General features: G+C 35.9%; 1 protein-coding gene across 5 annotated transcripts in view; it reads right to left on the bottom strand.

Moving 5' to 3' along the window:
• B3GALT1 (beta-1,3-galactosyltransferase 1) overlaps positions 1-24,707 on the bottom strand; it is a 196,883-nt gene that overhangs the window by 122,144 nt on the left and 50,032 nt on the right. For all 5 annotated transcript variants that reach the window (XR_011904291.1, XR_011904292.1, XM_072341558.1 and 2 more), the window contains exon 2: positions 5,900-6,039. The gene's annotated coding sequence lies outside the window, so the exon portion shown is untranslated. The remainder of the gene's footprint in view (positions 1-5,899; positions 6,040-24,707) is intronic.

The raw sequence follows: 24,707 nt of genomic DNA, 5'->3' as shown, positions 1-24,707 counted from the left end.
CAGATAATCCTGCAAGAAATTACAAAAGTGCCATTTTCATTCTAAACACAATGTTCACTCGTTATATTTTTCAATTTAAAAAACTCTCCCACTTCTGTTTTATGGAGACTTAGGTACCTTGCAGGTTTACTTCTACACAGTTAAGTAGAATTTATAACATCATTTGTTACTAGCATGATGCTACTGTAGGGACATGGCTTTAAAAATAAGAAATTATAATCATCATCTGAGCATAGTTCACTAGCTTGTTCCAGGAAGCCACTCAGTGTTACTTTCAGCAAGCAAGCTTGAGCAGGAACTGAAGGGCTCTCGGAGATGAGGGTGTAAATAAGGCTGGTAGAGCCTTTATTGTGGTACTGAGTATTCAGATGCAAGGATCTCACTCAGAAAGAACACATCATTAAATAGTTCTAATCTTGTTCTCTTTTCAGTTGCTGTTGTTTGCTTCAAATATTTGTTTTCTACTTTTAAGAATCTACACGGTGCATTAAAAACATGCATAAGCATGTTTGTGAATAAAAGGATAGAAAACAGTTAAATACCTTTACTAGTATTTGCTTGGCCAAATATGTAATTCAGGCAACACAATTTGAAGGCAAACTGCAAAACTGATCTGCTTAGTACAGCGCTGAAAATTCCTGATTTTGTAAATAATATTGTTGGATCACTAAGGGCACGTCATGGTCTGTACTCTCAAATAATTCTGTCTGTGGTTTGTTCTGGACTACGGTAAATCTGGATCTTGTTGAGAGCTCAGGACATAAGACTTAGCCAGTTGTTACCATAAGACACTATCACATCAGCTACTGATGGCATAAAAAGACTCAAATTTAGAGTAGTATGAAAACCCCAGTCTAGATTCTATTGTAAATAACTTCATTTTGAAAAAGCAGTGAAGTCCTAAACAATTCATTGTACTGTGTTGTTCACTAATGGTTTCATCCGCTCCTCATAATCCTTCAAAGATATAAGTCCTTTAACATGAATAAACAGAGCAGGAATAACATCTGTTCATAATGTACTGCAAATATCCAGCAGAGCATCTTTATGGAAGAAACATATGAGAATTGACAGTTGGATACAAATGAAAAGAACTCTAAAAATAGATACAGGAATCGCATTTAGCTAGATCTGAGGCACCTCCAGAACAGAGGGCAGTTGCATTCTTTTCAAGTTTCGAGTAAAGTGTCTTTCTGAAATTCAGTATACCAGTGCCTTTAGAAGTGAGAGGCTGGCCATATTACCAATTTTGTTTCATTTTATATAACTAGCGTTACAATTTTTTAACTACTGCATTTTTTCCTATACTTGTGAATATTGCCATCAGAATGGTATAATAATATGTGATATCCTACTAATATAGTAATTCTCTTTGCATTAAGAGGACTGTAACCAGCAGATTCAGGGAAGTTATTTTGCCCCTCTACTCTACTCTCATAAGAGACTCCACCTGGACTACTGAATCCAGTTCTGGGAGCCCCCAGCATGAGAAGGATGTGGAGTTGGAGCAGGTCCAGAGGAGGGCCAGAAAGATGATCTGAGGGCTGAAGCACCTCCCTTATAAAAACAGGCAGAGAGAGATGGGGCTCTTCAGCCTGGAGGAGGCTCTGTGAGGATCTTATAGTGACTTGGGCAGCTGGAACTAGGTGGCCTTAAAGGTCCCTTCCAGTCCAAACCATTCTATGATAAATTGGTCATGTCTTTAAGATTCTCATCTCTGTAATTCTCATAAGACATTTTTACCATCCACCTCTTGGTTATTTACAAGTTCTAATTAGATAAAAGTACTCATGGTTTTCCTGCTGAATGTAATTAAACACATTTAATATACACAGCATTGTCCTGTAATAGTGCCATAAATGCTGAAATGGACTGCTTAAGTGAATTGGGCCAGGAGAAAAAAGGTTGTATGTGATAAGAATGCTTTGGAATGTAATTCCCTCCTTGATTTGAACACTTCCATTCACTAATGGAAAACTCTTCCTTTCAGTCATTTTTTATGAATTCCTAAGTTCTCAATGTGGAACTTAACAATGTGTGGATTTATTAAAAAATAATAGTAGTAATGTTACCCTGCTGTGGTAAGATTTTGAATTGAAGAGTTCATGTTTAGTTTAAATGCCTGACATTTAATTAAACTTTTTAAGGTTTTCTTTTCAGAAGAAATTGCTAAGTAGTTCTAAGAAATATTCCATTACCAGCTTAAAACTCCTACACTAAATATGTATCATGACATACCGCATTCATTTATGCTTGTTGTCAAGGTAACAGTTTTATCAGAATAGCAGAAATAAAAGTATTTAAAATTCTTAGTTTATTAGGGTAAGGTAAACACAAATGCTGGTAAAACACTGATGATCTTGCATTAGTATGGGACTGAATACATTCGTATAGGAAAAAATACACAAACATTACACTTGTAATATAGTGTGGCTCTCCTTTAAAGAATATAGTGGTAGACAAATATTTGCAAATTCAAAAAGTATGTTTACAAGGTAGAGTCTTCTAACCCGAGCTGTCACTTAACACATACTCCGATTCCTACTAACTCAACAGGGATGAACGCCCTTGAACAGTGATAACTGGTTTCTGCTTTGCTCTCTCTCTCCATCCCTCCATCTCTCCCTTTCTTCTTTCCATCCATACATCTTTTCATCCATCTCTATCTTATTTCTGAGCATTAACTCTCAGTTCCTGACATAGGTCATTTTTACATCAACCTGTTCTGGTGGCTGAAACAGATTATGTATGGAATAAGCATGAATGGTACTCAGGCCAAAATGTGTGAATATTTCAAAGGTTTTAATAACACAGTGGAAAATGTATCTTTAGTTGGTGTTAGCATTATCTGAAGAGTGAAAAGGTATGCACTAATTTGCACAGCAATTGCAACACATCCTCTCTTGCCAGCACCAGGCTGCACATGGTTACAGCGTAGTGTCAACCTTACAGAGCAAACAGTGCAGTAACCTTGAGACTGGTAAACTTTTTCCTGTGGGTTTTGCTAAGTAGTACAGAGAGGGAGAAGCTTACAAGAGCCATACAATCATAGTTCCCTATTTATTTAACTGGGAGGTTGTGTTGCCTTTAAACGACATCGAGTCTCTCAGATGACAGATTAAAAAGTTATTTTTGTTAATAGATGGTAAAACTTGCAGGAAATCAAAGAAATAATACATAATAAGAAATACTGGGAGTTATTAGAATTTGTCCAATTTATTCCTACTAAAGATCTAGTGAAAAGGAGCTCTTCTGTATTTTGGCTGCTTATTCTGAGCATTTGAATAGATGATGGCTTTGAAGTGCCATCTGAAGTATTGCACAGTTAGCGTAAATGATTTAAAAATATTCTGCTCCTGTAACAGATCTTGAAATGCCTCATCTAATGGTGTTTGCTGTTTAGAGACAAACCATTTGAAAAAACTGCACGCCTATATATTTTCATTATTTGGTAACATAAAATCTGTCTTTTAATGTTTTAGTAATGACTGAAAAATAGCTCGCAGAGAATAGTATGACCTTGGTTGGAATTTGTTTCAGTCAGACTGTACCTCCAAAGATGGCCCTGGAGGGTGGAAGGGGTAAAGCTCAATTTACTGGCTTGGGAAGAATTGAACTTACAGGCAAATGTTGCCACGTAACTTTTGCACCTACTTTTCTGAAATTTTGTATACCTTTTGGATACATCAATAACAATTTTCTTCTGACTACTAAAATATTTTCTGCCTTTCTAAATGTGGGGTCTGGAGATTTTGTTTGGGAATCTTCTAGGCCCTATCAGCAGCTCACTTATCCTGGCTGCCGCAATTATGTAGTTTAGGTTTCTTTTGATTGTCTTCAGCAAATACTACCCCCTAACCAATGTACTGCTCTGATCATTCACTTGATGATTTTATTATAGCTGTGCATATGGAATCTCATTTTCAAAGACAAGCGATCTAATGCTTTATCCAGCCTACCTCAGAAAATCTGATGTAAAACTGTATTAAGGTAATGTGGATACCATTGCACATGGCATTTACTGACTTGTGAGTCAGCGTTCAGTGCGGCTGTCTATATGCTGGTACATATGGTACCTGGAAATTTTTTTTCCAGTTTAAACCTTCCTAATAGGAGTTTATTACTTTTCAGTAGCTGGAGAGCAATACAACACAAATTCAGTTCTCTTCTTTAGTTCCATCTCCATTTCAGTTACAGACCCTGTTGCTATAATTAACAAGTTTGTATTCTATATACTTGGGAGTGTTCTGTTTTCTTCAACCTTCTAGCACATTCCCCAAGGTAATACAAGATAATAACATACCATATGGCAAATGGAATCAGCTGAAACACCACAGAGTGTCTTTTATCATGTACATTTTACAATATGACATTCCCAGGTTTGTAACTGATGAATACTAAATCACCTAAGAACTCTAACTGTAAGAAGCTGCTTCTCCCATTAAAGGCATCCTTGCCAATACCCTGAACCTTTTTATTTTTATTAACAAAAGTGCAGCAGCTGTCATTTTCTGGGAATCAACAGCATACAAAGGAAGTGGCAGAACATCTTAATGTGTGGTGATCTTATCAACATGCAAAAAGTGCAGTATTTTAGCATCAACAAAATATTTGCAAAATCACAAACTGTGCCATATGTAATTGTTGTGATGCAACACTAATAATGTAGAGTTCCTGAGAATCATAGAATGTGTTATTTAGGCAGCACTATCGCACTGATTAAATTGCACTGTCTGAAGGCATTAGGTGTAGTTCTACAAAAGTGAAACATAAGCACTGTCATAGGCATTTTGTAGGTGGGCTAAAGCAATTTCCCCAAAGGGCCAAACTCAACAAGGATTTGTATTTAGTGGATATACTGAACACACGTGGTAAGCTGATGCCACTTCGGTATGTAAAGCCCTGTAAGTAAACCGTGTCTTAATAGCTGATGTGTTGGTAGAGCAGCATCTGCTTTCATTTTGTAAGCAGAAGGGAGAGGTGTGGACAAAATACATAGGCAAATGATAGATATGTAGTGCTTAGTTGTGAGTATATCATGTCATCTTACACTTGTGGCAAATGTAATTTCAGTTCATTCTGGAAATAAGTTGTACCAGAAAAGTTAAGAGTGTATTTCTGTCACAAGTAACTGAAAGGCCTTGTGTAGCTAGACTTCCCATAGCTTCCTTCCCAGCTTGTTGTAGATGGTGTACTTTCTCCATCACATTTACTTATACCACCATATCACGACAAGTGGCAAAGCAACTTTTCTTTAAAGTAAGGGAGCAGAAGAGCAAAGGATGAACTGCTGTTCACTGTTCATGCAGCTTAGCTCCATGAGAAATATATTTTTTACTCTCCTTCAGTCATGCTTGAGAACTAAAAGCATGCACAAGCTCTAAATGAGCACTTTATGTGCCATCAGTGTAAGAAGGCAGAGAGAGCTTGTAATGTGGTTGCTTTGTTTCAGTGTATTATGTAATGCCCAAAGAGCTCTGTACTAGGATAGTATAATTTAAGGTTTTAGAACTTGGAGCTGCGTGGTTGAGAAAGAATTGTGACACACAGCACAACTCTTTTTCTCTCTTGTACAAATATTACTTGTTTGTCTTTCTGTATCAAATCGTAACATGTTTTATTTAAACAAAGTAAAATGGAGTATGGTAAAAGGATTTTATAAAACAATGTCAAATACCAGGATAGTAAGTATTTGCACTGAGGGTAATGGCAATTTGTCTCAAAAAGGAAATTAATTGTTTGAGTAGGTGTTAGAAAGGTGTGCGTGTGTGTTTATCCATATATCAATGGACTCATATAGCAGTAATTCTCAGAAATATGAGAAAGGAAAATAAGCAAAAGCTATTTCAAGCGATTTTGTACAATTTATACTTTATAGAGAATCACCTGAGTTCCTTACCTGAGTTTTCAGAAACTGTTCTGTCTTTTCATCCTTAATTTCTCTTTCGTGCTTATCTGCATCTTATCCATTGCCATTCTCCATGGATTGCTTGTCTCCTTGTCATATATTAAACCAGTGCAGACTGCATACTGAGAAACCTGCAGTGACAAATATCCACGAGTTATGTGCTGGTAAATGAAAGACTTATTTTTATTGTTCTTCTGTCTTTTGTGAAAACAGAGATAAAGCAATGAGAAACTTGGGTCAAGTTCTGAAGTAGTAACATGTTTGTACATGTTACAAATTTTTACACTGCTAATAACTTAAAGCCATGCACAGAATCTGTTCACCTTTCTTTCTTTCTTTCTTTCTTTCTTTCTTTCTTTCTTTCTTTCTTTCTTTCTTTCTTTCTTTCTTTCTTTCTTTCTTTCTTTCTTTCTTTCTTTCTTTCTTTCTTTCTTTCTTCTCTCTCTCTCTCTCTCTCTCTCTCTCTCTCTCTCTCTTTCTCTCTTTCTCTCTCTCTTTCTCTCTTTCTCTCTTTCTCTCTTTCTTTCTCTCTCTTTCTCTCTCTTTCTCTTTCTCTCTTTCTTTTTTTTACACATAGGTAGGCAAGTTTTTCTTTGGAAGTCCAAGTAACAACTTGATTGCATTTATGTGTTTACTTTTAAGCCTACTCTGGAAGTTTAAAACAAAGTGTCTTATCCAAGGCACCTCTGAGTTCTGGTCACAATTGCAGGAATTATCCTTACTCTGTTTACTTTCTTTCTTTTACCACTCTTTTCTTTTTTTTTCCTAGAAATCATTTCTTGAATTTTCCCTAATTCCTAATAATCCCTCCATCTTTTGTATCCCTTTGCCCCATATTTCCTTCTGAATAGACAATCAGGCAATTACGAGTTTATGAATTAAGATCACATTGTCCTACTTTATGAACTTTGCTATTCCCAGCATTCTCTGATTTCTAATCCTCTGAATTCCTTAATTAAATCCAAGATAGTTATAAATACCATTATGGGGAATTTGATCAGAAATACTTGAAATGACATATTTTTGTCATAGCAATACAAAAAATAATTAACTCCCCTGGGATCTTTAATAAAAACTGAACTGTGAGAACTGACAAAGGTGCCACAGAATCTTAATTGAATTTAACGACAGACTCTTAGGCCATATCTTTGAAAATGAAAAGCTTATCTTTGAAATAATTTCTATATTCACAAGAAACCTGTTTTCTTGAAAAGGACAACAGAAGTTGTTTTCACAAAGACAAAAGGTACAGGAATACCTAAAATAGTTATCTTTAAATGATAAAAATAATTGTCTTTCTATCTGGAAGTCTGCACAAGCCTCTGTGTAAGCCTGCCTGCCACAGGGCCTGGGCTGGACACAGAGATATAGTAAAGTGGGCAGAGCCCTGCATCAAAGATGACCTTACACAGGTTGAAAAGAGTGATTTGGTCCCACAATTCCCATTGTTATTACCAAAAGGATTTACATGTAACAAACATCAACATAAGTACTCGATCATGCTATGTAGTCATTAGCCGGTGTATCATTTATTGTAGAGCTCTTTGATTAGTCACATCCTAGCTTGAACATGTTTAACATATGCTTTCTTAGAGAACAGTAAATTTTATTAAGGTGCCCTGCTTTTCACAGGGAAGATATTAAATGCTAATTTTCATTATTTGCCAAGAAATGCATTCAATACACAAAATACAATGTTTTCTTTGATTATTTTGCAGGAACCATCTGTCATGTCCCCACCATCACTGTACTGAGGAACGCAGATGCTGGAGGTAAGCAGCGCATTTACTTTTGACAACCAAACCACCTCTAGCCATTAAATTTAGCTAACTTTAGAGCAAACATGCTGGAGAAGGTGGCTACCTATTGTGATTCTAGTTCACTGGGACCAACTGTGATTACTCATGACAGCAAATCTCCTGAAGTCCTGGGGAAATTTGTTTTATAGTTCTTGTCAGGAGAGCATATACAAACACAGTTCCAGCTGGGAAGTGGAAACTTCAGGCTAGAAAAGTATCGGGATGAGTTCAAGTACATATTTGCCCCTTCTCATTCCTTCGTTCCAGTAGAAAATTATACTGAAAGCTGTTTTTCTCTAATGATTATGGAAGACTGAAATTACACACAGCAGGTAGAAACATTCAGCACAGTTTTCAAAAGATATTGCATATTCATGCGTTTTACAGTGCTGACAGCTAACTACTCCAAGTGGAAAGGCTATATGCTCTGCTGTTGTTCATTCTCTGCCCATTTTAATTCTTAAAACTCTGGCATCAAATTCAGGGGGCTGTATGCTCTACTCCCTGTTATTCTTACCATCACTCTTAGGATGAAGAAAAATATTTGACAAGCCAAATCATTTTGACTTTGAGTCAGATTGAAACAAATTGGTACACTTCAAAAATTTTTGAGAAAGTGAGAAGGGATATTTCTTCAGTTAAACACATTAATCCCTTGCTATCTCCTTTCATATTGCACGAAGACAGTGCAGTGCTATAATATGAATGCACCTAGAGCATATTTCAGGAGCAAAATATAAACAGTGGCAGCAAAGGGCACTTTATGCAAATGTGTTTTCTGAGTGATGGCTTTGCCTCCCTGATGATTCTGGCAAGACATAATAATTTGGACAAATAACTGGAGTGCCCTGCCCTTTGGTTCATTGCACCAGGGTGCTCACATCCCCTTGCAAATCGAATTATGACAAAACAAAGGGTTTATTTAGGTGGGAGTTTCTTTTAAAATACAGTAAATATATAACTGTAGAAAACAACAGAGATAAAGCAGATCTATAAAAGACACCTTCAGGAAGAGGAAACAGACCATCATGCCTAACTTTATATTGCGCTCATTTTCCTTTTACAGCCCACCTGTCAGTCTTGTTATCTTTGTCTAGAAAAGAATTTACAGTCTTAGAATTTAAGTCTCTGCTTCAATTGGTTTCCATGGTAACTTGGCTCTGTTTTAAAACCTCTATATAAAATTGGATTGGTTAAAATGTTAATGCCAGAATGGTTGCCCATACCTCAACTACACCTTTTTCATTGATCAGCAACATTCAGTTAGGGGTGTCCTTCCATCTGCTCTAGTTCCTTTACCTCCTATAACACTCTGCCTCACTAAGCAAATCAGTCAGTTTTTATCTCACTTTTCAGAGATACAGAATTTGGGCACTGACTAGTGGTAACACATTGCATGCTGTGAAGTACAGGGAGAGGCACATTAGTCTCTGGCAACTCGAGCTCACTGGGGAAGGGTGGTCCTTGTGTGTGCAGCAACCACACTGAGTTATCATAAAAGATACCAGAAGAACCAGAAGGACAGGATCTCACTTCTAGAAAATACTTTTCATCAAGGTAGAAGAATTTCCCCTTTAGTCCAGATCAAGGGGAAACAAACGTTTAGAGGAGCAAATGAGAATTTTAGTTGATTTTAAGAATCCTGTGATAATGTTCCATCACTGTGGTTATGGACCTTTTATCCAACCTTTTGTTATCCCATATCTTAGTTTCAGGCTTTTCTCATGCACTCCTAATTTCTGATTCTCTGGACAAGTTTGACTTTGTGATAGTAATTCTGGTTACTGGTCGAAAATCTCATCTAGGAAAAAAATCAATAATTTTTATCTAACTTAAATACTTCAGGGTTAATACAAGTTACAATAGCAAGGAAATCTTCAAAGAATTTCTAACATGGAGATGATACAGCTCTACAACAATTACTCTGAAAACAATACATTTTATAAAAGATGATGCTTTGTCTGTTTTACTAAAGGCTCTTAAGATTCTATGCTAAGTTTGCTTTTCTGAGTTGTATTGGGTACCTACCTGTTTGTATAGAAAATTTTTGTTCTATAAAAGACACAAACAGAATTAATGAAAAATAATTGTTCACTACTGTATATGCCACGCAGACATGCCAAAAGCTACTGAATGTGTGTATGCACCCATTAATTTACAAATGAGATTGTCTAAATACTTGGTAATGATCTTAGGTTTTGCAATGTGACAAAAAGTTTATTTTCCTGTAATAAGTGATTGTCCAGCTGGTCTTATTACGTGTCTTAAATAACTGAAGCAAGTGCATGTTTGCAGTGTTTTGTAATTTGCCTAGTATGTGAACTTGCACCTATATACACACAGAACGGCATTTGCTTGGTGACTCTCTTGTGTCTTTTCCTCCTTTCTCAGTAGCATTACTATGTGAGTTATACGCATGCTGTATGTTCTATATGGATTTACTTTTGTAGAGACAAAACTTTAATTGTCAAATTCTTGCTCATCTAGATATTAGGAACACCTTGAAATTCCAGAGGAGAAATTCAGTGTCTTTGTCCTGTACCAAACAGTATAATTCTTCTGGAAACTGGACTTAGCCTTCCATCATTCCTCCTAAAATAACTTGAAAAACAAAACATTTTTCCACCTCTTTGTAGCACATCTTTAACAGGTAGCCTCACTTACCCCACATGTCCCTAACACTGTCCTATAGACACTAATTTCTGAAGACAGGGCATTGTCAAATTAGGGTATCATCTATTCACTGCAGTCCTCCCATCAATCTTGGCAATAGCATCTTTACAATACTCTTGCATGTCAGTAAAGTATGAACTTCTCTCACTGATTTGTGTGGCCTACGCTTAATTGAACTATGTGTTTTGAATGGGCATTTTTACTTTCACAGTATGATTTTTAGAATAGCTGACATACAACCAACTTGTCTTCAGTTTCCAGATGAAATAATAACCTCTGATGTTTAACTGAATGAAAAAATAAATGGAAGTTCCTTATTTTTCATTCTTCTAGACTCTTTTAATTCAATTGAAAAATTAAATATGCTTCCACTTTCCACGTTGTTTTCTTTTAATTTCTATTCACAATCCTTATTATGAAAAGTGGACCGATTCTGATGCCACTGTATCATTAATGATTTCATTCTGATGCTAATTGGCGTTCCATAATACAGTAGTTTGATGTGAAACTGATTATGCTACGTATTTTACATGTTGAGATAGAAATTATTTGTCAGGAATGGTCCTTAATACAGTTCTCACTGTATTTAACTAACCTGCTAATTACTCAACAGGCAAAATTTTCTTTCTCTCTGAATGTTGCTCATATGTACAGCAGGGTAATTGTTAGCTGCAAAACCATCAAAAATATATCATTGGATATTTCTGCCTTTTTAGGTTGTTTATGAAATACTGATCGGTCACAAGGTGGCAGGTTTTTTCTTAATCTTTGCCCCATTATTCTGGATTATTCTTTGTTAAAAACTTTTTTTAATTGCTTTTTATTTAGAAATGTCTTCTATCATCTTACATTAATTATTACTGTGCATTTGAGAAATATCAGTATCAATCACTTATCTAGTTTCTTGTTGGTAGGAATTCCAATTACCTCACTTCTATGCCTTAAATAATGATGTGCTTGTTTCTGGTATAACTATGACTGCCCTCACACATTTTTCTATGAGATTTTTTTTTTTTTTTCATTCTACATTCAGTTAGGATGATCTAATTAAATAGCTGTTTTCCACTTCTACCGTGCTTCCTGAAGACATGCATCATAATTTGAAAGCCAGTCATATTGTGATTAAAGTAGAACAAACATGTTTGGATATAATAATGAGTAGCTCCAATATTCACACACCTGTGAACCTCCACAATTACAAATCTCAGACACGTCTGAAGGCCAAAGGGTTTTTATATAAACAAGTATTTAGAAAGAGTCAATAGCTTGGTAAGAATTTTACATACCAGCTTTGAACTGCTGAATACCTTATAGATTAATTTGCTTCTAAGCTAGAACCAAAGCTTAGTGGAAATTGAGCTTGTTATTTTATTTTATTTTTTTCTAAAATTTTAGTTTAGTAAATATTAACACTTCTTAGAAAAACAGTATATTCTATAGATAGACTGGAAAGGATATGGATTCAAACCAGTCTTTCAGGACAGTCTCACTTGTCATTCAAACATATATCACATTTAGCTGGAACAAATAGCCATGAATGTCTAACAGAGAAATACGGAATATTATGAGCATGATTTACACGTGGCCTTGGGCAATGCAAAAAATGAAAACTGATGGAGATCATCCAGATCTGAAATGCAACGATGGAACTTCTCAAGAACAACTTAGCAGAGTTCTGCAAAAGACTGCAGGGAGAGACTTGCAAGGGTTATGCATAATGCTCAGTATAGCCAAAATCTCGTGGCAGTGGAATTTGAACAAGAACAATTTGGGGATTTTCAGATAATGTTTACAAACTCCGTATTTACTATTACTTAAAATTAGAAATGAGAGAACAATCCTGCCATAAAATGTGTTGACTCTGCTAGATGTCCTGTTCCTAGGTGATAACAAAGCAACATGTAGGGTCCAAAGTAAATGACAGTGCTTTACTTCTCCACATTATGAAGCCTTAATCACTGTGATGGTTCAGATTCAGGAATTTGCCTTTCCCTGATCTGCCTTAATATCTTATTATCTTTGATAATATCTTTGCAGAAACATATCAAAGAGTGTTTCCCTCATTAGAGAATCTTCTTTAAAGAGTGAGAGTTTATTTATATATTTCAAGAAATGACAATTCATACAGCTGACTAATTTTACTGCCAATTTAGCTCTGTTCATTTATCTGGCCTGCAGACAGCCCTGGGTGATGCTATCTCCCTGAATAATCAGCTCCACTCCCATTTCATAAATTTGGGTTCTCTTTTCCTGGACTAGGGTACAGCAAGGAGAAAAAAAATAGAAAGAAATGTATTCTCAGAACACCTCCAATTGCAGAAGAATTAGTTCTTTTGATCCAGCATCAAGGTATTATGCAGATGGCATTGGATTATGCAGCCTTTGCCTATATATTGCATTGTTTAGCTGACTTTAGAGAAGTGCAAATGGTAGTTTGTCTATACATACCTACCCTACTATTTTACTGCATGATTAAGCAGAAATTTCACAAAGGTAAAGTTTATTTCCTAATGGTCCAAATCCTTATTTAATAGAAAAGAGAGAACTATGTTCTGTTAAGCTCTTTTTTTGAAATTCAAATTATGTTTATACCTTAGGGAAAGGACTAACTAGAGGCTAACATGGCTTGCATGAGCTTCAGATGATTAACCTACTTTATATTGCTCTCACCACACTGCATTGGTTAATCATTATCTTTTAATAGTGTCTTTAACAATTAGGAAAACAACATTTATCTGTTTTCTATATTTAGAAGAACTTACACAAATTAATCATATTTTTCCTTTGTTTTCCATTATACTCACCATATGGATTGTGTACAGTAGAGTTAATGTCAGAAAAAAATTAATCTCAGTCCTTGAGTAGACTCTAATGAGTTAATTCTTTCCAATCTTTACTCCTCTAGACCCAGTGTCCATTACTGTTGAATGAGCCACTATGAGTTTTTCATTGGTAATGAAAAGAGGTTGTTAAAATTCAGGGTGGCATTTTCCTACTTAGAAGCTGTTTTATCAGTTGCTGTTTCCCAGAAGCATTAGACAACTGATTGGGCAGTCCAGTATAGTAAGAAGACATCACTGAATATTCTGTTCAGAATGAAACAGTGAGAACTACTATTACAATATTATTATTATTATTTTTAATAAATGAAACTTTCTCCCATGCATTTAAAGTTGAAGCACTATTTCAGTCAATATAAATGTATAGTGCACCTTGACAACAGAATACTTCTCACTGATGAACCATCCAGATAAATGAGCTTTATCTTAGTCTGATATTATTTTTGGTTCCTTATGCTACAGGATATAGAATTCAAAATATACCGAAATATTTTTAATTCTTTAACTCTTTTATCTTACCTTTTGCTCCTGATCAAATTTCTGCAAACTATGTAAATGTTCTGTTGCATAGGATAAAAATATGTCCATATGAACATAAGACTATAATGAGATTCAGTTATTAAAATCCACAAGCAAGGTCTACTGTGAAATTGGCTAGAATAATACTTCCAGAAGTTGTATGATCTTAATGGAAACTTACTGCAGAAATTACTTCTGAGACATTAGATATTCCTTTCACTTATGGAAAATCTGGTCATAATTCATGCCTGCTTTGGGCATGCATGAATAGTGAATCTTTCACACCTGTAAAGAAAGGTCTGTATATAGAATTGTACTATATAAGAAAATCCTCAAACGTTGTTAATTTTGATCTTTTAGAGTAACTAAGTAACTGTTGATATGTGGCTCATCTGTCTACTGTTAAACTTCAGAAAATGTAAGTCAGATGGGGAGGTGCCAGCCCTACCTTCATCAGAATCAACAGGGGTGATTACAGTTGTGTGGAAGTATGATGGGTGTAAAGACAGAAGCTAGAGAATTAAATGACTAAATAAAATATACTGCATACACACATATAAAGAAAAAATAAACACTACAACTAAATACATAAAATAAATGGCACTTAGGTCCTTATAATATCCTGGAGTCTGTGTGCAACTGCAAAATGTAACAAAATGACATTTCTTCACGGGAACACACTGACAGTAATCTCAAGCCATTAATCCTGTAATAGACTGTAGATATCACTGTACTCCTTGTGTGGCCTTGCTTTGAATGAGTACTTGAAAAAAAGAGCAGAACTATCAAAATGAGACAGAACTCCATAAACTTCTTATTAGAAGCAACAGATTTGTAAATCTGGCACCTGTTTTGCTTACAAATGTGCTTTATTTACACTACATTTAGATGTCCAGTGTATTGGTAGGAGATCATAGAAGAAGTAGAATATGTAAAGTGAGTAACAAAGACAAGAATATATTTGTGATGGAAAATACTGGCTAATTCTGGAGCTTTCTGCTCAAGAGAATCCCACCACGTCTAAGAAAAGAACTGTATCTTGGGAGCATTTAGTAACAAAAAGTTCCCACATGTAGAATACATAAGTAATATTCTTTATTAATATTGCTCCCTCTAATGCAAAGAATTCAGTGCCACCTTTTTAGCATTTCCCAAGGCCATACATTTCAGAAACTTTGTATTTAAATAGCTCTTTCCCAGAACTGTAATAACAGAAGATTTCATTAGCAACATTTAGGAGTTTTAAATTATCGCTGCAGAAGCAGATACATTATAGTGCACAAAGAGAATAGTTTTACCCCAAAGCATATTCTCAGTGTATATGATTCATATGGAGAATGATCATGTAAATCAACTGTTTTTCTTTCTGAGTAGTTTTAAAACTAGATTTATTTCCAAATTAAGAAAATGTTATCAAAGTAGCAGAAAAAAAATCTCACCAGCAAAAAAATCTACTTGAATACTAAGCACTCACTGTACATTATACATGTAAGCATCTCCATTTAGAAAAGCAAAGAGATTATTTTTTAATTGACAAAGAAATTGGGAAGAGTTGCTGTGAACTTTTGAACAGTCAAGGATGGTATTCTAATGTGACATAAAAAATATGATTATATGAATTTTTAAGTTTCTGCATAGACTAAGTACCAAAAAACAACAACAACAACAACAACAACAAAAACAAACCACAAACAACCCTGCCTCTCCATTTTCTTTCTTTTTAATCCATCCATTCTACTTTGTTTTACTTTGATTTCCTATGCCTGCTGGGTCTCAAATATCCAGTACAGCCTCACTCTTCTACCTCCCACCCAGTTTCCTGATCCTTGTCTGTGCTGCTAGCTCATAGTGTATTTTCCGAGAAGCTCCTCTCCTGATCCTGAACCAAACATGCTGGAGGCAGTGGATCAGATCAGCTAGTTCTGCCTGCAGTATTATATTGCCTGTAATAGGGCAGAGTCACTGACATTGCATTTCAGTGCATTTTTACTATCTACTACTAAATTGTAAAGGAGTGAAAATTTGATGTGGCATCATTCTTAAAATACTGCATAGGAAGTGGAAGGAGAAACTGGCACTAGCTGTGATTTAAGTTCATTCCTAACTTCAGCCATTACTGTCTGAAGTAGCATTTTAGACTGAATGCTGAGTCTTGTGTCTGTGGAAAAACTTTCCTTTCACTCTAATTAAACTGGATAATGCAATTCATGAACAGTTTCTGGATCACTGCTCTCCTTACTTTAATGGAAATCAATGAAAAATAAGTAGGCTTCCATGGGAGGAAATAGAAGTGTAAACTCAATCTCAGAAAAACAGTCCATGAAGATTTGTCAGTAGAACACATTGCTGACCTCCAGCCTTTCCCTGGCTTGCCTTGGAAATGCTAATGTCCAGATGGTACTGCTTCATGCCCCTTCAAAATGAGCCATCAAATCCTGCCACTAGTGCAAAGTCAAATAAGACAGAGTTTTAAAGTAAGTTATCAAATCCTGGCACAGGTGCACTGCCAAACAACCAGAGATTTTACAACAGTGCTGAGGAAAAACCAAAACCAAAACTAAACCTATTAGAAAAGGTAACCAGAACTGTTCTGTCACTACAGTCGCAACTAAAAAGGGCTGCAGTTTGCCCATTGAAGCAAAACCACTCTCTCATGACTCATGACTTCTGGCATGCTTTGAGATTTAGCCTTCCATTGCAAACTGGAAGATATAACCATGTCTTATGAGAAACCAGAAGGCTGCATCAAATCCCAGTTCTCCTAGCTGCTCTCCAGTTTCCTGCCCTTCACTTGTGCACAGGGAGCTTTACATGATTTGTGTTATTTCCACTGCCTAAAGCATTCTTCCTCCCTGTATTGGTATGGAGAAGCAACATTTGTGTAGCAGTACATGATATGTTCCTACTAGAGGAGACCAAGCAGGATTTTGGACAGTAAAGCAGAAGTTGAGTTGCTTTTGCAGTTTTTCTGATGCTCCTGTTCACACATAAAATTGCCTTGCTGGCAGGAGGTATGGAGGTCTTTTTCAACTGTTGTCATAGGATACAGCATTTCCATTCTCCAATAAGATATAATTTAAAACAAAATCTTAATTGCTTTTGTCATGAACCAACATTCCCATGCCCTTGCAGTTACTATGCTAAGGGAAATATTTGTTGCCTGAAAACCTGGGACTCTGCTCCAAATCTGTGCAGAAAAAAAAATCTGTCCAAATTAAAATTGTAAAATTCAACAAGAATATTTCATAAGCAAACTGAATATTCCTAGCTCTGTGACTCATACAAAGTGTATGCTTTGTTTAGGGTGTTTAATGATAATGCTTCAAGTTTACATGGAGCTTTTAGAAAAAGCCCATGCAGATGTCTTTAAAAAATTACTAATGATCAGGTCTCAGATTCTCAGTTCCAACACTATTGCTAACTTCTGACAGTTCCAAAAGTTTCTTCACACTGTTTCTCCGCTGTGGCAGGAGGTCACTTTTTCCTGCCTCCTAAGCCTCAACCTAATTAAAATGTTTCAAGACATTAACTCTAAAAGTGTAATCAGTTATCCAATACGTGACATGAAATGACTTCCACTGAAATATATAATAACATTTAGGGAACACTAACAGCCAGAATTATCTATGTTAAACTTTCAAAAAATGGCAAGTCAGTGTTTTATATGACAAAACATACTTCCACAAGAGTACCAAGTATTGTTATTTCTTAATAACTGAAATTACATTAGCTTGAGTATACTTCTATATGGTAATGATATCTGTTCTCACCTAAGAAATTCCTTGATAAGAGGAAGGAATTAATGTATAGAGTTTAATAGTTTAAAAAATTCCTGTGGATGTTATTATGATGAAAACATGCAGGCAAAGCAAAAAAAAACAACAACTTCTCGTATGAGGGTAGGACTTGCCTTACATGAAGAACTGCACTGAAGTATGAGATGTCTATGATTCTGTATCTGCCTTTGGTTTCCATCAGTTCACTTGAAATAAGATGCATCCTGGTGTTTCTTGTAGTATGTGTTTAACAATCTTGTCAGAGTTTAGCCTCAACAGTCATTATCTACCTTAGTTGTACCACCAATAAATGATTCTTTAAATATTTAGAGCAGAAATGTTTTAACATGACAAATGCAAGGAAAATTTGTGAAATACAAGAAAAAGAAAGGACATTAGATGTAAATTAGAGATTCCTTAACAGTGCGTAATTGATTTTCCCAAGATGAGGTGAGGGAATGCTCAGTATAATTAAACCTCAGACTCAAAATCAAGTTCCATCAAGTCACTCATTTCCAAGTGGAAAAAAAAATAAAATAAAATGAGGCATTTGAATGCTGAAGTTAGCTGCTGCTTAAACATTTGACTTAACCCCACTGCAACAGATTCAGAAGCTCAGCAGTATGTAGATACATGAACTCTTACTCATCTCTGCTCTTATATATGTTAACCTCCTACCAGGAGTGATTAGCACCATCTCAAATTCTGCATCTTAATCTGACTCATTAATTTCCAAATAGGTTCTACCTCCTGGAAGTCTATTTACGACTTCAAAAATACTTAAACTTGTCTTGAGGCATCTCATATCTTTAATCACATTGTTTCAAAATATGTCATATCATTCTATTAAAAGGAAATTAGTATTTAGAAAACATCTTCAGGTAATTCAGAATCTTAAAACAAAATAAGCATAATGACTTGGAGAAACACACATCATAACAGGGAGCCAGTCATCCCTCTCTAGCAAGGGAAAGTTTTGCAAAGGAAAGAGGCCTTTGTGGCATTTCAGTTGTGGCACTTAACCATGTGGGGTCATCTTTGTGTACTGGCACAGTTTTTAGACTTTGGAGAACCAGAACCAAATCAACTTTATTCCCCTCTAACCTAACATCTGAACCAGCACAATGTTATATCAGCCATTCATTTTGTTTCTCTGACATACTGAAAACAAAGACTCCATTTAACCATTAACAAAGTTGCTTTTTTTTGGTGACCAAAAACCAAATGCTACAACTATTATTACAAAATGTAGTGATAAGAAAAGGTAAGGGAAAAAAAGGAAAGTGTTTCAGATAAGGTTCTAATTGAATAGGATAATTGAAATTACTCCTCATAGAAGGAATATTCATAGAAAAATAATGAGTATCTATACAATGCTTTGCAGGAAATATTTCATGCTTTCTTGTAAGTAAGCAATAATTCAAACAAAACAGTGTGCTGTGCTGTTGCTGTTGTTCCAAACAGTCAACTATTTTGTTTTATTGTGCATATTTTTTTGAATAAGGACTTCTAGGGATGTCACTTTTTGAAATACTATATACATATGCCATTTAAAGCGCTGCTTTCTGTGGTTTTATGCATCCTATAATACAAAGTGATTTAACCCGTCTCTTACTTTGTCAAATATTCTGTTTGTCTCACAGAAATTCCACAGAACAGTCTTTCATTTTGGGGTGTTATTACCAAGTATCCTTGATCAGATGGGGAACAGTATTTAGCACATTTCCTCTTAATATGAATGAAAACCAGATGGGATTATTTCATCACCAGCAAACCTCCACCACTCCCTGAAAAGGGTCCTCATGCTCAGCTCAGTTACAAACTCAGTACAAAGTTGAATTTCATTCTCATATCACAGTACAACTTAAATCCCATATATATTGACCTGATGGAGATAGTACAGAAAAGTCTTTCAGAAAGGAGATTTGACAAACACAGTGAGAAAAGCAGATGCCAGATGCACCAGCAAATAGTCAGACTTCTTACTTAGGTATCTGCTTTGGATATACTGAACATCAGAGATTATTGGGTTGCTGTACACAGAAGCCTCACTAACGTTAGTACAATGGTTGTATTGTTTGCTGTCACTGTAGGAAAAAAAGGAAAAACTGAGAACTGACATGAAATTAGGCAGGAATTTAAGCCTGTAGTAGGCATTTCAGGTCACCGAGTCATCTCACCATGGCTTTCCTGATTTCCGTGGAAGTACAATTTAATACCCTTCTGGAGCCTTATCTCTGTATTCTTTTGGGAGCAGGCAGTACAGTGTGCAGTTAGTACAGATAAGGATGCTATTAGAGGAGTTTGCAAGATCACAAAACTGACAGTAAAGCATGAAAGAGTCTGAATCTTTCTCTCCAGATTGTTTCTCCCCCAACACACATAGTTACTTAAATACTATAGAATGTGTATAGATAATATTTTAATTCCCCATCTCATGGTGGTAAGTGTGGAAAAAAAAACTTGGTGCTTAATCCAAGCTCAGGTAAAATTCAAGGTGTCCTCTTCAGGACATTTCCCATTCTCATATAAACAAAATGCCTACAACTAACAATCAAACTGAAAGTATCTGTGAAGCCTAGTTTTATAGTGAATCGCATTAGAATTATGAACAGGTCTCATGGGCTCCCCTTACCAGTTTTCTCCTCTGCTTCAATGTTGCATTATTGTGGAAGTAGGTAAGAAATACAGCTGTCTATGCCCAATTTTATTTTAATGCGCGCCAGTGTTTTAAGGGCTGCAGGTCTGTAAGAATACCAACTTGAACCAGTGGCAAAGCAAAAAAAAAAAAAAAAAAAAGACAAGAAAAATAAATCTTTTATATATCTTCCTGATGGTGAAGATAAAAGGCACAGTCTTTTAAACCTAGCAAGGAGAATCAGCTATTTCTGGGAACAAACCATAGTGTTCTATACTGCAGTGAATCTATTTTCACAGGCCTTGGCAGAGTATTATGTTTTCTAAAATCTCTTGCATCTTAGTGTTTTGCTGTTGGGGAAAAAAAAACCAAAACCAAAAAAACCCAAAAAAACCAGGATCCCTAAAGTAACTAAATTCCAAATACTAATATCTCAGCAAAGAGCCTTTTTAATATTTTGAGTGCCAGTTTGGACAGCAAGGTGAATGACCAGATGTTAATTGCATCCTTCCCTTTTGACTCCCATCCCTATTGTTTTCTTAACTTGTTATGCGTTAAGTGGCAGAAAAGTGGACAAATCCTATGAAAATAAAAAGACTGAAGGAGGAAAAAAAAAAAAAAAAAAAGAGAGAGAAAAAAAATAAAGAATATCAACTAAAGGAAAATAGCTGGTATTGCTCTTTTCTTGAGTCTTGTATGAAACACCACAGACTGAGCATGAGACTCTTCCTTTTCCCTGCCATATCACACCTCCTGCAGCAAGTTATGACTACCACACACATTCATAGCACAGCTTGACTCTGGATCCTGGATCCCACACGTTGATTCTCTACTAGTTTTATCCATCAGCCACATCTGCTCCCAGGCTGAGAAAGGCACGTGCAGTTGTGTGGTGAGACACTCCTTTAAGGTCCTTCAGTAGCAGGTTCACTGCTAATGATGCTAGCTAGTCCTTCTTCATGTGGACAGGCATATGTAGAGTTCCTGAACCACATGATAACATATGGTGAAAGCTAACAGATACTGTTGTGAAAGTAAGTGATGAAGTCCAATGCATTGAAGAAAGCTGAGCATTTTTGTTACTTTACTGTAAGGTTACAGTGATGCCAGGTAGGGCTTATGTCTCATTGTGAGTTTGGGGCAGGAGTGCTGTTGGATGTTACTGCCACCTGGGGTCAAATCCCTGTTGCTTTTATTCGCAGCAGAACATGCCTGATTCTGATCACATTCTGGTAAATGAAATGCAGGCAGTGTTGCATACTCTTAAAGATATCTACGTTGGCTGAACTACACAGCATTTCGTCTCATGATAATTAGCCTCTGAATGCAATCACAAGAGAACAGCTAGCAGCTAAAACATTTTTTTTGGACTATGTTGCTTATCTTTGCCACATTCCTGACTGGAGATGGCAGCCATGTTGTCACAGTCTCACAGACTCAAAAGGACTTCAGTATTCAGGGACACGGAATGCCCTCACCTGCAGAACTACTGATTCCTCCAGCTCAAGGTTTAGGCCCTACTGGTAGTGTGTGTGGGCACAATCAGCATACAAACAGCACAGCACTGTCAGTTTGATGTCTCTTCATTGAACAGGAAATTCACAAGAGAGAATAATAACACAAGCGGGGCTTTAGGTTCCCACAAAACTGGTAATTCACATAGGTTTGGGGGGTTTTTAAGTTTAGCAAATTCAGTAGTATCTGTGTTCTACAAATGGCTAGGGAAAATGTACTGTAGAATGCTTGGAACTTCTTTAAACAATATGAACAAACGCAGAATTTTTCCTTTTGCTGTGAAGTGAAACCTACTGCTACTTTACAGTGTTTTGAATCCTCCTGCAGGCTCTGCATAATTTGATTTTGGCCGTTACGCTGGTGTGACACATGGCTTTCTGTTCCTTTTCAGTTGTACATGTATCTCAGTGTGCTGCCTCTTTTTTCTTTGCTCTTTCATATTTATTCTCTCTCTTGTGATTTATGTTGCACAGTACTGTGGTAAAGACATGAATTTCCTTTTGTTCTGTCAGGTGAAGACTGACTGTACCATCGTTCTTTGTTCAGTCCTCCTACTGATTCCCCCCAAATTGCAGAAACAGTGGGTTTTATGTGTATTCAATTATCTTCTTGTCTAAAGTATCAATACAAATGCATTATATTTAGCTTATAAACCCAGTAATTAATTCTAGTTTGAGCTGCAGCATAGCTACATTTAATGCTCAGCTACATTTTAAATAAAGAGGAATCAGATTTACTGTTTCATTAGAAATCCTCTTATTTCAGTTTTTCAGGTCCCAAATGGAAAAGCATTTGGAAATATGAGAAATTTGGGAAAAGCATTTGGAAGCTCAGCTCGGATGGGGCTTTGAGCAAACTGGTTTAGTGAGAGGTGTCCCTGCATATAGCAGGTGGGTTGGAGCTGGATGATTTGAGAGGGCAATTTCTTTAGCATTCTCATTTATTCTTCTCTAGCATTCAAACTATGCAAGTAACTGTGCAAAAAGAAACTTCAGAAATACTTTTTGGGAATTAGTCTGTACATGAGATGGAAGTCACGTTGTTTGACAGCTGACAGAATTCATTTTTCTCCTGCATCCTCCAGGGAAGTAAAATCAGAACAAAGTATTTTTCTTTCAGATCAATAAAATTTACAAAAATGGAGGCTTCTGAATTGCATACAAATCTATATGAAGTTATTTCGTAGCAGTTTTCCTTTTATGATGCCTGTTTCAATCTTATGCTGTAAATAACAAGACCTCTCTTTATCATGATTCAGTAAATTAGAGTGTTTGGATAATCTGGAGACAAGTTATATGTTATGTAAGCGCTGCATACACTTTTGATATTTATTTCAAGTACTGGCATGGTGGAAGAGTTGTTTCACCATTGTACTTACAATTTTATTAGGACATTACTAGTAGAGCTATTAAGTGTTTATTTTAGGATATTGTGAACTCTGTAAAGAACAGACTGGTATACGTTTTTACAGTGCTGGGTTCACCAAGACAGTGCAGCATGATGCTGTGTTCTCAGCTACCTCTTCAAAAGCGGACATTCCTCTTTAAAGAGTTTAGCTCAGGTAAGGGGGAAAGCAGCTCCTCTGTGGTGATGATTCCAGCAGAGAGATACTTACCTGTATCTAACCAGATATTTTCCATGCATTCAATGATAATTTGAATTTACTTTGAACGAAATCACTATAGCATGGTACTGGGAGTCGTGGCTCTGAAAATGTTTTGATAAGAAAATAGAATAAGCCACTTTTTAGAATTACTGTTTCTTAAAAAAGTAGAAAGTATTTTTATTTATGGACATCTTGACAAGGGAGGTCCCAAGCTTCAGTGAGTGGCTGAACCCTCTACTGCCTCCTGTTGCGGAATCATAAAAACAAAAACACAAACAAAACCAATTGTGTTCCAAGTATGAGCATGTGGTATTTTAAACTCTGCACAGCATGCCTTCAAGTTTTCTCTTTCATCCAGTTCTCCAGGTTTTGATATATTATTTATTGAGAAAATTTTCATTTCAGTAATGTTGGGATTCAGACTGTGTTTTCTGCCTTATTCTTGCTGCTAGAACATCACAATAGATGGACTCAAACTTTCAAGGAAGCTGAAGTTGGAGAGTTAATAGACATACGCTCTGCACCGCAGCAAATGTTCTCCCATAAATAACAGGATTCTGCTACTGCTTCATATTTGGTCTCTACTCTCTGAGAGTTCAGTTTATAGGAAAACTGGCAGCAACCAAAATTTATAACTTTTCTAAATATTAATAGCATTACTCTTGTTTTTAATTTTATTATCCAGTAATTTAGTAGTCTCGCCAATATTGTTTGTATGCATTAGCAGAGAGTTTAAGAAATATCACTGTTAGTATCTATCTGTAATATAGGAACAAGCCAACAGCAGAGTTCTGTAGCAGCACATTGGATCGCAGTGGGAAAAAGAGCATCAGGGTTAGGAGGTGGCTGAAACAGGGACAAAACCAAGAGATTCATTGGTGTCTCACTTTTGCTTATCTCTGTGGGACTTCTATATCAAGTTCCATAGGCTGTGTTTACAAGAACCTTTCCTTAGAAAAGTTAAAAAGTACCAAAGGGATTCACAAAAGCTCAAAGCCTTTGAAAATCTGATTGGGTATCTGCAGTACATATGAAATCAATCACTTGTAATTACATTTAAGCACTTGCATTAAATCTAATATGAAAGAAGCCAGTTAATGTGTAAATGCTGAGAAATATATACAATTTAATAACATTACTTCTTGGTATCTAAGTATCCCATTGTTTGAGGTAGTAGCTTTATTCAAATGAGACCTAAACGTATTTTTTTAATTTAACATTTAATTTAATTTTCTTGAGAGAGAGAGTATATTTGAATTGCTGTAAGTACATTTCTTCTTCAACTCAGTGCTCAATATACATACACAAAGTAGTCAAGCTTATGCTACTTACTTTTAAAATACAATTTACTCTAGTATTTTTAGATGTTCTAAATATTTATAAGGCTTTTCTTAGATAGATGAAGCAGTCTTCATGTGGGTTTAAAACATAGA

Source organism: Excalfactoria chinensis, chromosome 7 (assembly GCF_039878825.1).
Source record: "Excalfactoria chinensis isolate bCotChi1 chromosome 7, bCotChi1.hap2, whole genome shotgun sequence".
In the NCBI taxonomy this organism is placed as follows: domain Eukaryota; kingdom Metazoa; phylum Chordata; class Aves; order Galliformes; family Phasianidae; genus Excalfactoria; species Excalfactoria chinensis.
This window is presented reverse-complemented; position numbering and strand designations above follow the sequence as displayed.